The sequence below is a fragment of the Equus asinus genome, chromosome 13, assembly GCF_041296235.1.
Source record: "Equus asinus isolate D_3611 breed Donkey chromosome 13, EquAss-T2T_v2, whole genome shotgun sequence".
Lineage (NCBI taxonomy): Eukaryota > Metazoa > Chordata > Mammalia > Perissodactyla > Equidae > Equus > Equus asinus.
In genome coordinates, this window is record NC_091802.1 from 27,207,108 (window position 1) to 27,221,135 (window position 14,028).

Here is a 14,028-nt window from a genome sequence, read left to right on the forward strand (position 1 = left end):
ACTCCCAAAATGTCTTCTTTTGCATAACTTTATCCATTGGAGGAAAAGTTAAAATTCTTCCCCTCCACATGGTAAATGTTGAAGATAGGCTTTTCATGATGCATTTTGTAGCTGACTATAAAAGCTCTAGAATTTCCAGGGAGAAGTGAAAAAGCAGAGTTTATCTTTCCATGAAGATTTAAAATTTATGATTTCTCCCAGCTAGGGTTGAGATTCTCCTTGAATTGTGTTACAGAGAGTTCTGAATAATGAGATATATATGAATCGGAGGCAGTAATAAATTCTGAATGAATCTTTTGGTTTTTACTTAAGATTGCTTTATCCTTAAGACTAATGTTTCTATAACCTTTGACCGAATACAGAAGATCCAAAGTACCTCCAAGGGTGAGAATTTTTTGCTGGCCTCGTGTGAGTAGTTTAATTCATTCCAATTGTGTGGTACAGTATGGCATGTGATGTGAGCACATCAGAGATGTGTTTGCAGATTCTTAATTTACATACTACCTTGCCAAAATATGAAGCAATCCTTTATTTTCAAAGATATTGGAAAAAGAGAAAGCAATGTATATGTGTCACATTATCTTCACATGAACCACTGCCTATGTTAACTGGATTTTTCTTTCCTTTTAGTGAAAACCAAAGGACAACAGTCATTATACGATTTTGTATTTTAAGTATTTTCATAATCCAACATAAATTGGCCCACCCAAGGATTATGTCTGTCTTATAAAGATGTGTTTACATAGTCATTGGGTGAAAGATTGCAGAAGTTGAACCACTAGTTTTGAAAGTTGAGCCAGACCAGGAAAAATCAGGATACAATTTGGCACTTATGGAGACGAAATGATTTCCTTTTTAGCTGCTGATTTCTACTGGGAAATGTATCCTTGGACTGAAAATTGCATCCGGAAAAATGTTTATGTAGTGTTTTTCAAATGACTGATTATTCTTCTAACCTTTAACATGAACTGTGTCTAATTTTGGTCTCTTTTAACTCTTTCATGACGAGGGGATTTTTCTCTTTGTGGGAAAAATATTGCTAACAAACATATCTTTACTACTCTGAAACAAGAATGTCTTACACGGCAACAACAACATAAAATGTGTTAAGATTTCTTCTTGAGTTTTTTTTCCAGTCGGTTGGTACAGTGTCCTAAATTATCCATCCTTTATCACAGGCACTTAAGTTTTATATTATGGTGCTTCTTTAGAGAATAGTTTTAATCTGCTTGAGAGCTACATCTCCCCCTCTTATTCCATCACCACCTGCACATGTGAAGTAGGAGCTTATGGACATTTTCATGGGTAATATTTGACCCATAAAGTCTTCACAAAGATCAGTACTTGTTATATTTTTTTTTCTTGTACATTTTGTGACTTTTCTGGCTGAATTACTGTCCATCACGGGTTTCAAGAGTCTCTGCTCCATGCTCTCTCCGCTCATGGACCTAAGTTAACCAAGGCTTCACCATTAAATTATTGCAGGTGACCATGGCAGAGGGAAGGGGACACTGGAGGTCTCAAACTGGTCACCTGATCACAATTCGTGGATTAGAACTGTGCTGTCCAATATGGTAGCCACTAGCTACATTTGCTAACCTAAATTTAAATTAAGGAAAATTAAATAAAACTTGTAGTTCAGTTCCTCAGTTGCACTAGCCACATTACTAGTCTACCATATTGGACAAAACAAAATACAGAACATTTCCATTATACAAAAAGTTCTTTTTGAACTCTAAGAGGATGGGAAAGTACAATCCTCTTATGAGCCCAGAGGTAAGGAAGAAGTAAATACTACAATAGTGTCTAACACCACTAGTAAACTATGCGTTTGCAAATACTCCTGAGATGCTCTGTATCCTTTTTTTTTTGGGGGGGGGGGCGGGGCAGAGGGCTAGCTAAAAAGGGAGGAAGATGATATAAATAAATACATACATGCAATCATGCATACCACATACTGCTTCTAGCTGCATGAAAAAAACAACTTAAGAAGCATACACTTAAAACTAATATTTTGCTAAGGAGGAGTCTTTATGTTAGAAATCTTTTTGAAGGAAGAATCTGTACTGCATTCATGTGACCCTGGAGAAGATGTTCAGGAAAGAAACACCACAATTCCCATTGAGCTCAGAAAATGTGATTAAGGAATTTGAATGTAATTACCCCAAGTTTGGCTTTTCTTTTAAGGAACCCATTCATTTTGGAGATTCCTTGATACTGTAAATCTGACAACTAAATCTGGTTTTTTTTGGAAGACTTCCACCAGGAATAGTGTGAGTCAAGGATGAGCACATCAAAAGGAAGCCCGTGCAGCAAGGACAGTCTGAGCAATATTATGTTTTGACTTGATTTTATCTATGGCTGATATTCAGAGGGGATATTTAGTGGAATGTGCAGAGCTTTGTTGAAGATTCATATCTTACTTGATTGGTTTACAAGCTTATTTAAATGAAAGATGAGGCAACAGTAAATATACATTCAAGCAAATCACACTACAGTTATTTCTGAACACAGCGATAACAATAGATTTGGAAAATTTTCTATTTTCAAAGACAGAGTTCTTTTTACCCACAGTTGATGGATTAGAATTTGACAAGTGATAGACAAACCTCCAGTTCTTCTGTATCCTAAATGGTTCAACAGCTGTATAAAACCCCCAGAAAGCAAGTAACCCAGCAGAGTTTGTGACAGAAACTGTTAACCGTCCTTTTTGGTGTTTCTGCCCTGTCTTGTCAAACATCTGGAAATCAGCATGTCTGCAGTCATCTCACAACATGATTTTGCATTTACATCATTGTGCTAGCCAGTAGACGTTGTTTTTTTCTGTTTTTAAGGGAAAAGAAAATCAGCAACTTTTGGTCTGTCACAAGGTCAAGTGATGATTAGTGATGCAGTCTCTCCTAAACACATGTTTAGCCCAGAAAAGTTAAATCAGTTTCCAAAAATTTGGTAACCATTAGGGTACTTCCTAAGTCACTTCCGGATGTCAAGCCTAAGGTGGGGGGGGGGGGGGACACAGGGCTATATTGAGTTCTCTGCAGTTTTCTACCAAAGGGATTTAATTTGGCAGCTGATCCAGCCAAGGAAACACTCACGCAACGGCAGAACTAGACAGGAAACACTCTTGAAAGCGCTGTTTTGATAGAGGATCATGAGATCAGGCAAAGAGCTGTGAACTTTATATGCAGCCCGGGCCCCGCAGCACTAGGCTGGCCACCTGAGGGTATAGAATAAGAAAGGAAATTAAAGGAGGAGGGCCATATAACTTAGGCGCAGTTTTCTTTTCTCGAAAGAGGAATGCGAAAAGTTATGAAATTCTTTGAAGTAGAGGAACATAATTAATGAATTTTGTTGTTACTATTGTTTTCTGTTTTTGGTAAAACATTCCACCATCATTATTCACCTTTACATTTTTAACATGAGCATTAGCATAGACTACACACACTAACCTCATCAGTTCTAACCCCCTTTTTATAGCTCTCAGAAGAGCTGTCTCCCAAGGAAAACATTGCATTGAGCAAAGGTTGTACTTTTGGAAGATGGACGTTTTATAATGATAAGTTTTGACAACTTTCTCTGGTCGCCATGTGTCTCCCAGGCCTGCCAGTGGGTGGGTATTTGTCAGGAATGAGAATATGTCTGAGAGGGGCTGCTTTATAGCAACCAGACTTGATTTTCAACTTCCAGGACTTTGAGCCTCCTTAGAGCACTCTGAAACAGAAGAGGAGCTCTCATGTGTGACGTTGGAGGAGACCTTGAGTGTCATGTTAAGGGAGGTGAAGGTCCTCAGTTTTAGAGCCTGGTTTGACACCTTTCATTCCCCCATGAACTTCTCTGTGTTCTTCTGTATCCATATTTAGAAACTACAATTTGATTTATTTCTTCTGTCAAGCCACTCTTCAAGATCTACAGAAGCCATTTTTGTGTATAAGGCAGACTTATTCATTTCTCACAGCAGATCATTAAATTATATTTGGCTTAATTGCAGTATTTAAAAGAAAAATAAAATCCGTATCTGTATTTAAAAAATGCTGCCAACACTTTTCTCTAGACCAAGAGTAGTTCTTGGTTTGCTGTTGTTTGTAAAGGTAACGTGGTATTCCACGGTGTTGTCATCCACACTCTGCTTCTGTGGCTCAGACAGCTGGCAGGGCCCAGATAGAGCATATGGACGTTGTGCTAATAGCATCTGGCCAGTTGTTCTAATCACATATTTGGTAGATAGGCTGAGGACCCATATTCAACTTTACTAGGTTTATATGACTAATTCTAAATTTATTGTAAATACTTTTTTATCTAAAGCTTTTTCAAATGCCTATTACTACTTAATAATAATTGCATGAGTATTTCTCTCAATTCTAATTTCCAGAGCTCCTTAAAAACCATCAAATAAAATATCTTCACAGTTATTATCGGAAACTGATCTATACAGTTTCCTTGTCATCATTAATTCTCATCTACAAAAGAATGATCAGTGCAGCCCAAGGAGCGCCCTTCATCAGAATAAGCGTAGAACTGAGTCTTAATTGCCTCTTGCCTGGAGCATTGCAGCAGTGTCCAGATTGGTCCGACAAACATCAGTCTCTCTGACCTGGCCACCTCCCCCAGTTTATCCTTCCTAATACTGATAGAATCTTCTTCCTCAAATACTGCTTTGATCATGTCACTCCTGTTTTCAAGAACCTTTGATTGTGTCCCATTTTACAGCAGGAAGTCTACTAAATACTACATACTAATGCTCATACTAAACATTTTGAACGAAGATTCAAAATTCTAGCTATGCTTCTTGTATAAGCACCTACACTCTAGTCAAGTTGGCCTCTTTTTTAGTTCGGTCGGGCTCCAAGCAGTTCAGACCCTAGCTCCTGAAGTCAGTATCAAGAAATTGTTTCTCCTAAGGTCTTATGATAGTTTTTCTTCATAAAGTCGGTGACAGACAAGGGTTCTGGTTGAAATGGGAAAAGCAGGAGGCTGTTTTATGCAGTTAGACACAGGAAGTGCTCATCACTTTGATGGATGCCAGTTCCTTAGTTATATTTTGTAGTTATATTTTAATAATGTCGGAGTGGAGGGAAACGAACATTTTTGGATAGATGTGATTGTGCCTCAGAGGGAGGCTGCCCTGTGTAAGGACAAGGTCCATATCTGTCAAGCCATGGTGAGATAACATTATCATGCCATCGGCTTTCCCAGACAACAAGCAAAAGAATGCCAACAAAGTCAGAACAGCAGTAGGCCTTGGCTCCGAGGCAGGTGTGTTGCTTTTACTGCCATAGAGCATCATATATTTGGCTGTCAACCATGACATACTTTCTGGCCATACACACTCTGTCATTGGCAGATAAACGTAAAGTAGGTTTTAGGTTTGTCATTGGAAAAGTTAGCATCAATTTTGGAAGCCATGGACTCAACTGTTTGCTTGCTAATTTGCATGCCAGGCTGTGGTCTGATTTTGTACCTCAGGAGTGATTTCATATCTAAGCTTGTATCCAACAGTCCTGGAAGTATTTGCTATAATCTGGCTCTATCTTCCCATGCAAAGTGAATTTTCTCTGTTTTTCATGAATCTTGTTAGCTCTTCAGCCCATTAATACTCTCAGAAAAATTATTTATAATAATACCTTGAATTTATGGGGAATTAGAGCAACCTATAATATCTTCAGGAAAGTTGTAAACCCCGTTTTATACATGAAGAAATTGAGACTCTTTTAGCCAGGGTAAACCAGTAGTTGGTCGACATAGGACTGGAGCCCACATCATTTCCTGATTCATATTCTATTCTTCCCTTCACTTTGCTCTCTCTCTGTGAGTGGGTTATTTCAGTATTTGACTCATGCATGAGATCTTTAGTTGTGTCAGATGTTTGCAGTCGTCGATTCTAGAGTAAACTCTGCTGCTAACCAGCTATGCTGACTTTTAGCAAGTCCATTTAATCTTTTTCTTAGATTATTTCTAAAATCCTTTCCAGTGAAAAAATACAGTATGTTTAAATTTTATGATTCTAATTCCATTTAAGCAAAGTAAATCAAATCATAGACATTAGAGAGTTCTCACCTGGAATTTGTTTCTTTTTTTTTTCTTTTTTGAGAAAGATTAGCCCTGAGCTAACTACTGCCAGTCCTCCTTTTTTTTGCTGAGGAAGCCTGGCCCTGAGCTAACATCCATGCCCTTCTTCCTCTACTTTATATGTGGGATGCCTATCACAGCATGGTTTGCCAAGCGGTGCCATGACCGCACCTGGGATCCGAACTGGCAAACCCCGGGCCACGGAGAAGCGGAATGTGCGCACCTAAGCGCTGCGCTGCTGGGCCGGCCCCTCACCTGGAATGTTTTGTCTTATTTCTTAATGACATCAGTGAAACAAGAGGTGAGAAGAAGAGTTTCTGACTTTGATTGTTTTAATTATTTTAATTTATCTCCTGTCCCTCTGCCTTGGTCTTACTAGGTTTTGAATTAGGTATCAAAATTATTAAGCTGAGGGTACAAATTACAACCCATTAAGCAAAGTCATAATCTAGCTTAACGTTGTTAAAATGAAATTATATTCCAAACTTTTATAATCATGTGAACAATTTGTGTTTGGGATTTTAAAATAAATCCTAAACAGGGGAATCCTATATCACCTTCACTAATTTATTATTTCTACATAAAGCCCTTTCTTCCTTGAGGCCCGTGAGCCCCCAGGCCCTTTCAATGTAGTGGTCTGCACTTCTCTGTTTTTCTTTCCCTGGGAGTGCTGATTAGTGACTTGCGGTGTGGATTCTGATTTATCGCAGACCAGAGCTGCCCCTTAGGGGCTGAGCAGAAACACTCATGAAGGAGCCCTGATTAAAAAGAGTGGTAATGAAGACAAATGTTTCAGAGGGAGTTGAGAGAAAACCAGTCCTTGGCATTCCCCATAGCTCCTCTGAGCTTTTGAAAAGGAGGTAGTGGTAGCCAAAGGAAATATTTCTCCTTTGTTGTTTATTTCTCATGGCACTGGAAACATTTTTCTTTTCCTCCTGGGTGTTCTAATTCTCACTTGTTAACTGCTTTTCATGCAGGGTTGCAATTAACCCCTGGCAGATTCCTCACCAGGTTCCCCTTGTAGCCACTCTATCCCCAAATAAGTTTTTAATGCTTTGACCTATAACCGTTTTTAAATTCTTCAGACTTGACACTTTTGCCTAATTTCTCAGATCATTAAATCACACTTCTGGGTTTTTTTCCAGTGATTTTTACTAAATTTGATCTTAGGTGCCTATAATCACCTTCCCTTCTTCTTTTTACAAGACAGAATGCCAGTAGAAAAAAGTAAATTCCCATTCACTTAGTAATTTTAATCACAACTAGGTCAAAAGTTTCAAATCTAGTGTTACATCCATAACCAAAAACCCCATTCCAAAATTACTCAAATCTAGGTGGGAACCTTGCGAATAAGTGTCAGTGTTTGATCTGGGTCTTTAGGTATCTACCAAATCAGTGTCCCACCATCTGTGGCCATGTGAGCTGTAATCTACTACCCTGGTCCCACCAAAATTCTCTTTTCTTTCAGAAGATTCCCTAACATTGAAATTAATGCTAAAGATATAGATTGTTTATGACAGGCTTACATGATGAGTCTCTGAACTACACTGAATGGTCAAAATATCGTATCCAGAACACTTAGGGAAGGAGAAAGATAAGGTCCCATGGAAGCTATGAAGTATTCTGGTGAACAAGAGCAAACCACTACTCATGTACCTGGTAGAGTGCTGCTTCATCCTTCATTCAGTGCTGAGGAGGCAAGGGGGAGAGAAGGAAAGAAAAGAAGTAGAAGATAGAGCTCACCCCCATCCCGGTCAATAAGAGACTCCTTAGCAGATCTACATGGATTAGCAGAAAAATATCAAAGAACCCAAGCAAAGTTCAGGAAATGACCCCCCCCACACACACACACACACACACTGATCTGATCTGCTGAAACATTTGATTTCCAGAGGCCAATAGTGGTTTCTGATCCAATCACGTGGATTGCTTTTTTGGAGAAAGTCTCAGTGTACTTAGAGAACCTTGTCAAATACGCAAGATTAAAGGAAAATTTAAATCTAATCTAATCAGATGAACAAAGCTGGTAAAAAGATAGAGTCATTAGTGTGAGAGGAGCCTTTAAAGTTATCCTTATGGCCTTTCTGGCATTGTTGAGATATGGTCCCTCTGAACTCTTCCCCAACTATAGAGGCAAGGTCAAGGTCTAAGTCTAGGCTAAATGATGTCAAGTACAAGGGCTGTAGGAAAAGCCAGAAATTGCTGCCGCTCCTCTGGAAACAGATGAAGATGTAGGCTGCTGGACTAATTGCCAAGTTTGTAGGATTACTTAAGGCTTCTTCAGAGTAGTAGAATTCCATGCAAATTTGAGCCGTTTGACATTACTTTCCTGTTAACTGGGAAAGAAAGACTCTTAGTAATTTCTAAGACTGAACCAAATTCCCCCTCAAGTACTGATGGATTCTTCCTGGTCTTAAATAGTGGCATACTGTTCTTTATTTTTTCTGGCTTCAAGCAGCATATTAAGATTTCATGGATATCTGAATCTTTCTTTGAGTATCTGGGAACACATCAGAGAAAGCAGATAGAAAAGAGGGAAAAGGAAATAGGTTATTTCCTTAGCCTTTTGAAGCAAATGAATTGGAAGGGTGCTTTCTGTGAAGTTCATTGGCCCACAACTGCATGAAATCTCCAAAAACACCATCTTTTGTTCCCTATTGTATAATCTTTCACAAAGTATTTGTTAAAGACATATTTAGCACGATTTTCACATATGTATTCTCAGGATCCATAGAACAGAGTTGGAAAGATTGGAGCATTGGAAGACTATAAAGTAATTTGAAATTGAGGCATAGTCTAACAAAAGAAGCACACACAGAAAGGAGGAGGGAGAGTTTGCCTGATTTGGAAAATAAGTATTATAGTCTTCCTCAGTCTGGTATGGCTGGCCAGTATCGTTAGATAGGAGTGAAGTTCAGAATAAACACAGGAGCAATTTATACACATTTCTTCAAAAGATGAACAGAGTGGGGCCGGCCCCATGGCCGAGTGGTTAAGTTCACATGCTCCACTTCGGCAGCCCAGGGTTTTGCAGATTCAGATCCTGGGCGCGCACATGGCACTGCTCGTCAGGCCATGTTGAGGTGACATCCCACGTGCCACAACTAGAAGGACCCACAACTAAAATATACAGCTATGTACTGGGGGGGTTTGGGGAGAAAAAAAGCAAAAATATCCATTAAAAAGGTAGATCTCATGATGTGTCCTTACCACAATACAAAAAAAAAAATTGAAGGTAAAATAAAGACCAAAAAAAAGATGAACAGAGGAAATATAATCTTATAACAGGAAGATTAAGATGAATAATAATAGTAAGCATTTATTGATTTTTTAAAATATGTGTTAGGCACTGCACTCAGTGCTTTATTAGCATTATCTCATTTAATCCCTATTCCATAAATTAGGAAATTGAGGTTTTGGCAGAATTAACTCAGCTGACAGGCTGGTTGAGCCAGGACTCAAGACAGGCATGTCCGACTCCAGAGCCCTCACTCTTTTATACAAAGCTGTACCATCTCCCTCTGTGACTTTGGTCAGTGAATCGTTTATATAACATGAGAGTTGGACCATGCAATTTCCAGATTCTTTCAATTCTTGGACTTTAGAAAAGTATTATAAAGTTGGGAGAACTCTGTCATGCTGAGACATTTAGAAAGAAACTGAAGTAGTGATTATAATGACATTTCAAATTAATGATACCTAATGTTGATTAAGCAAATACTATATACCAAGCACTGGTGGTTAGTGGTGATCTAGTGGTTAAAATTTGGTGTTCTCACCACCTTGTCCCTGGTTCATTTCCCAGTCAGGGAACCACACCACCTGTCTGTCAGTTGTCATACTGTGGCGGCTGCATGTTGCTGTGATGCTGAAAGCTATGCCACCAGTATTTCAAATACCAGCAAGGTCACCCATGGTGGACAGGTTTCAGTGGAGCTTCCAGACTAGAAAGAGTAGGAAGAAGGACCTGGCCACTCACTTAGAGAAAATTGGCCACAAAAAACCTATGAATGGCAGTGGATCATTGTCTGATAGAGCGCTGGAAGGTGAGAGGAAGGTGCAAAAAGACTGGGCACGGTTCAGCTCTGCTGTACACAGGGTCACTAGGAGTTGGAATCAACTCCATGGTGCTAACAACAATGTAATTAAATTACAGAAAGATCAGTTAATCCTCAAAACAATCTTTTTGGCATGTTTATTGTCCCTAAGAAAGACCATAATTATTCCTAATGAGTCACCACGTCAAAGATGTAAGACAATTGTTCAGATTTCAAATGGCATTATAGTACTATGTACCATTGTGGCTCTTATGAGTAATAAAAAATTGGAATCGTGAAGCAACAAATTTTTTAAAGAAATGTTTCTCTGGATTAGTACTCTGTACTTTTCTCTAACACAGTTTTTTTAGTAAAACATTTTTAAAATTTAGTAAAAGGGATATTTTGTTTTCACAATTTGAATTCATGTTATCGCACTCCTGTCTTTAAAATAGTTCCAAATTAAAGGTAGGCGGTTTCTAGTAGCTTGAAGTTTCCAGAATCTGACTTGGGATAGTAGCAGGACTATCTGAGCTAGTGAGGATGCCTAACCTATGTGTCCAGCACCCTGTTTCATGCTTCTCATACTGACGCTATGCGATCGTTGGTATTATCTTCATTATAGCAGATGATTATAAATACGGAATTGTTTCTTAATAGCTGTTACTTTGTGTCACTTAGTCCTAACTCACTTAATTCAAGGACTTACTATCTTAGCACTGGGGAGTTAGTTTAAGGATGATTTTGCTGCAGTAATCAGATTACGTTAGTGTCAAGTGTCCACTAATTATGAAGAAATTTATATCTGCATTAGGTAAATGTCATTTCACCACAGTAGCCTGAAATGAGTTTTTTATTCCTTTAGTTAACATATCATCTCATTTTAAGTATTACAGGCAAGCTCTTGACAAAATTTAGGGCCAAGTCCATTTGTTCTTTAGCAGGAATAGCTAGAAGATGGTCAGGCCTTCCAGAGATCCGAAGAGAAATGCCCTGCTTCATTTTTTATCTAATCAGCTAACTTGTCACCTTGAAGTCCTGTTTGTTCACTACGGCAGGGCTTGGCAACCTACTGTCACCACGTGTTTATGAACAGTTCACGGGTTAAGAATGGTTTTCACAGTTTTAAATGGTAGGAAAAAATCAAAAGAAGAAGAATAGTTTATTAAACCTGAAAATTATATGAAATTAAAATTTTAGTGCCCATAAATAAAAGTTTTAATGGAACACAGCCATGTTCATTCACTTATGTATTGTCTCTGGCTGCTTTCTTGCTATGATCGCAGAGTTGAGTAGTTGTAACGGAGACCATAGAGCCTAAAGATACTTCCTATCTGGCTCATTACAGGAAATGTTTGCCGACCACTGATTATAAGATCAAGTCCTGACTCTTTCCTGCATGGCATACAAACTTTGCCATCTGGCTCCTGTGTACCTACCTCTCCCACTTCATCTTCTATACTCTCCTTCTCTCTGATGAGCAGCCTGAGCTCTAACTATTCTGAACTATTCTAAATTACTAGAACTTCTTAGACTCTGACATGCTTTCTACATATCTACATATTTTCCCATATTATTCCCTCTACATGAAATCATTCCTTTCCATCTTGGGTACCCCTGGCAAATTCCTGTTTGTCTTCCAATATTTTGGCATAAGATTTTCTCTGAAATCCTAGCATCCTGTGCTCTATTTTCACCTTGCACTCCTTTACCAGACAGTAAGCTTTTAGAAGACAGATGTCATCTCTTGTTCGTCTTTGTATCTCTAGAACCAAGTTTTTCAACCTGAGCATTCTTGGCATTTTGGTCTGAATGACTCTTTGTTGTGGGTGCTGTCCTGTGCATTGTGGGATGTTTAGCAGCTTCCCAGGCCTCTATCCATTAAATACTAGTAGGCTTCCCACCATCATGACAATAAAAAATGTCTCCAAACATTGCCAAATGTCCCCTGATGGGAAACATTGTCCCCATTTGAGAAGCACTGCCCTAGAACCTTGCATACTCACTAGGCTGCAGTGGATACTGAGTAAATGTTGAATTGCATTTTAGAAGACTTAGTTCATATTGAATCGTACACTTCAAATGGATGATTTTTATGATAGTTAATTATAGCTCAATAAAGCTGTTTTTTTAATTAAAAGACTTGGTTTACTAATAGCTATTATTAGTGGCATTATTATCGTGGGGCTTTTTGTCTTCCAGAATAGTTGCCAGTGCAACTGCATTGTGTCGCATGCTGTACTAATTGATGCCAAATATACATTATCTTGTTTAATGCTGACTCCAAGCCTAGGAAGCTGACCTGATATTTACTTCTTTCTTTTTTGGTAAATGCAGGCACAAAAAGATTCAGTAACTTGCTTACAAGTCACATAATTAGTGAGCGAGTAGGAAGGGATACAGGACTCAGCTCTTGTCTGCTTTCAAAACCTGTGTTCATACCACTTGACCATGTTGAACAGGCCACTGGCTCTGTGGATGATGGTGGGTTTTTGTTTTGATGTAGTTGTAGTTGTTTTGATTGGTTTATTTTCTTTGCCTCTACCAAGGGGCCACTTTCTTTTCTTCCATGTCTTTACATCTTGAGGTGGTGGGGAATTTATTTTGAAATATCATAAAGATCTAATTTTCAGCCTAAAAAAAAAGCAAAAGAAAATTAATAGGTTGCATTATCAGTTCTATCTTCACTTTGCCTTGAAGCAATGACACTAGAGCAAATGATGACCTATAAGACTGGTAATCTTTAGAATGGTCCTGTAGAAGAGAACTTTCTGCGATGGTGGAAATGTGCTAGATCTGTGCTGTCCAATGTGATAGCCACACGTAGCTATTGAGCACTGGAAATGTGACTAATGTAACTGAGGAATTTAATTTTTAATTTAATTTTAATTAATTGAAGTTTAAATAGCCATATGTGTCTAGTGGCTATCATATTGGACAGCACAGCTTTAGAAGTCTCAGCTTTGTTAAAACCACAAACCTAAGCTTAACCTCAGCAAATATCTTAGGATTCAGAGACCCAAGATTCAGATTGAATTACCAGTGTTGAATACATATGGAGAGTGTAGGAGTATCTGCTTTCACAGTACACCTCAAAAGTTACTGTTATACCTCAGCTATGTGACTTGTAGAAGGACAAAGTTACTCTGTAGGGGGTAAACTCACATTACAGTGTTACTTCAACATTTACGAACATCTTCTAGTAAGTGATTTTGTATTTTTTGCTGACTTGATTGTTATAGTGATAAAATACATTATTCATTTAGGGGCAATATTGAGACATTGGGGAATAAAATGGATAATGTGTTATATTTGATTGTTTTAGGTGTTTAAGAAGTATTGTTGGAGTAAGAGACTTTTGCTTTGTTGAAATTCTAGAATTTTTTACTAGAACACTTGTTTTTTGCTCTTGGTCCAAATGACAGCTACTTTTAGGAATTCAGCAGGAAACTAACAAAATTTTTCTTCTTTGGGTATATTGTTGAGTATTTTCAGAAGATGCAACATTTTGGAATATTCTTTTCATACCCAAATAATTATGATGAGAATAAAAATAATATTAAATTGGTATATTTTCACCAGCAGTATATTCTTAAAAAGGAAAATACTTTATTTCAAATACCATCTTAAATTAGCTGTAATCTTTGGTAAGTTATATTTAAATTCATCTTATGCCTTTTGTTGTATGTCTTCATTAAATCTATTTGATCTAGGAAAAAAACAACTCAATTATAATGGAGATGGAGATGAGTTTTGTTATTCTTGGATGTTTAAGAGTTATTGTTAATTTTTTAAATATTTAGTTTGCCTCAGCACTTACCTTGTTTTTTTGGTTTTTTGGGGTTTTTTTTTGAGGAAGATTAGCCCTGAGCTAACTGCTGCCAATGCTCCTCTTTTCACTAAGAAGACTGGCCCTGTGCTAACA

The 14,028-nt window shown here is 38.0% G+C and overlaps 1 protein-coding gene across 16 annotated transcripts in view; it reads left to right on the top strand.

Moving 5' to 3' along the window:
• BCAS3 (BCAS3 microtubule associated cell migration factor) overlaps nucleotides 1–14,028 on the top strand; it is a 569,848-nt gene that overhangs the window by 343,993 nt on the left and 211,827 nt on the right. The gene's annotated exons all lie outside the window — the stretch shown is intronic.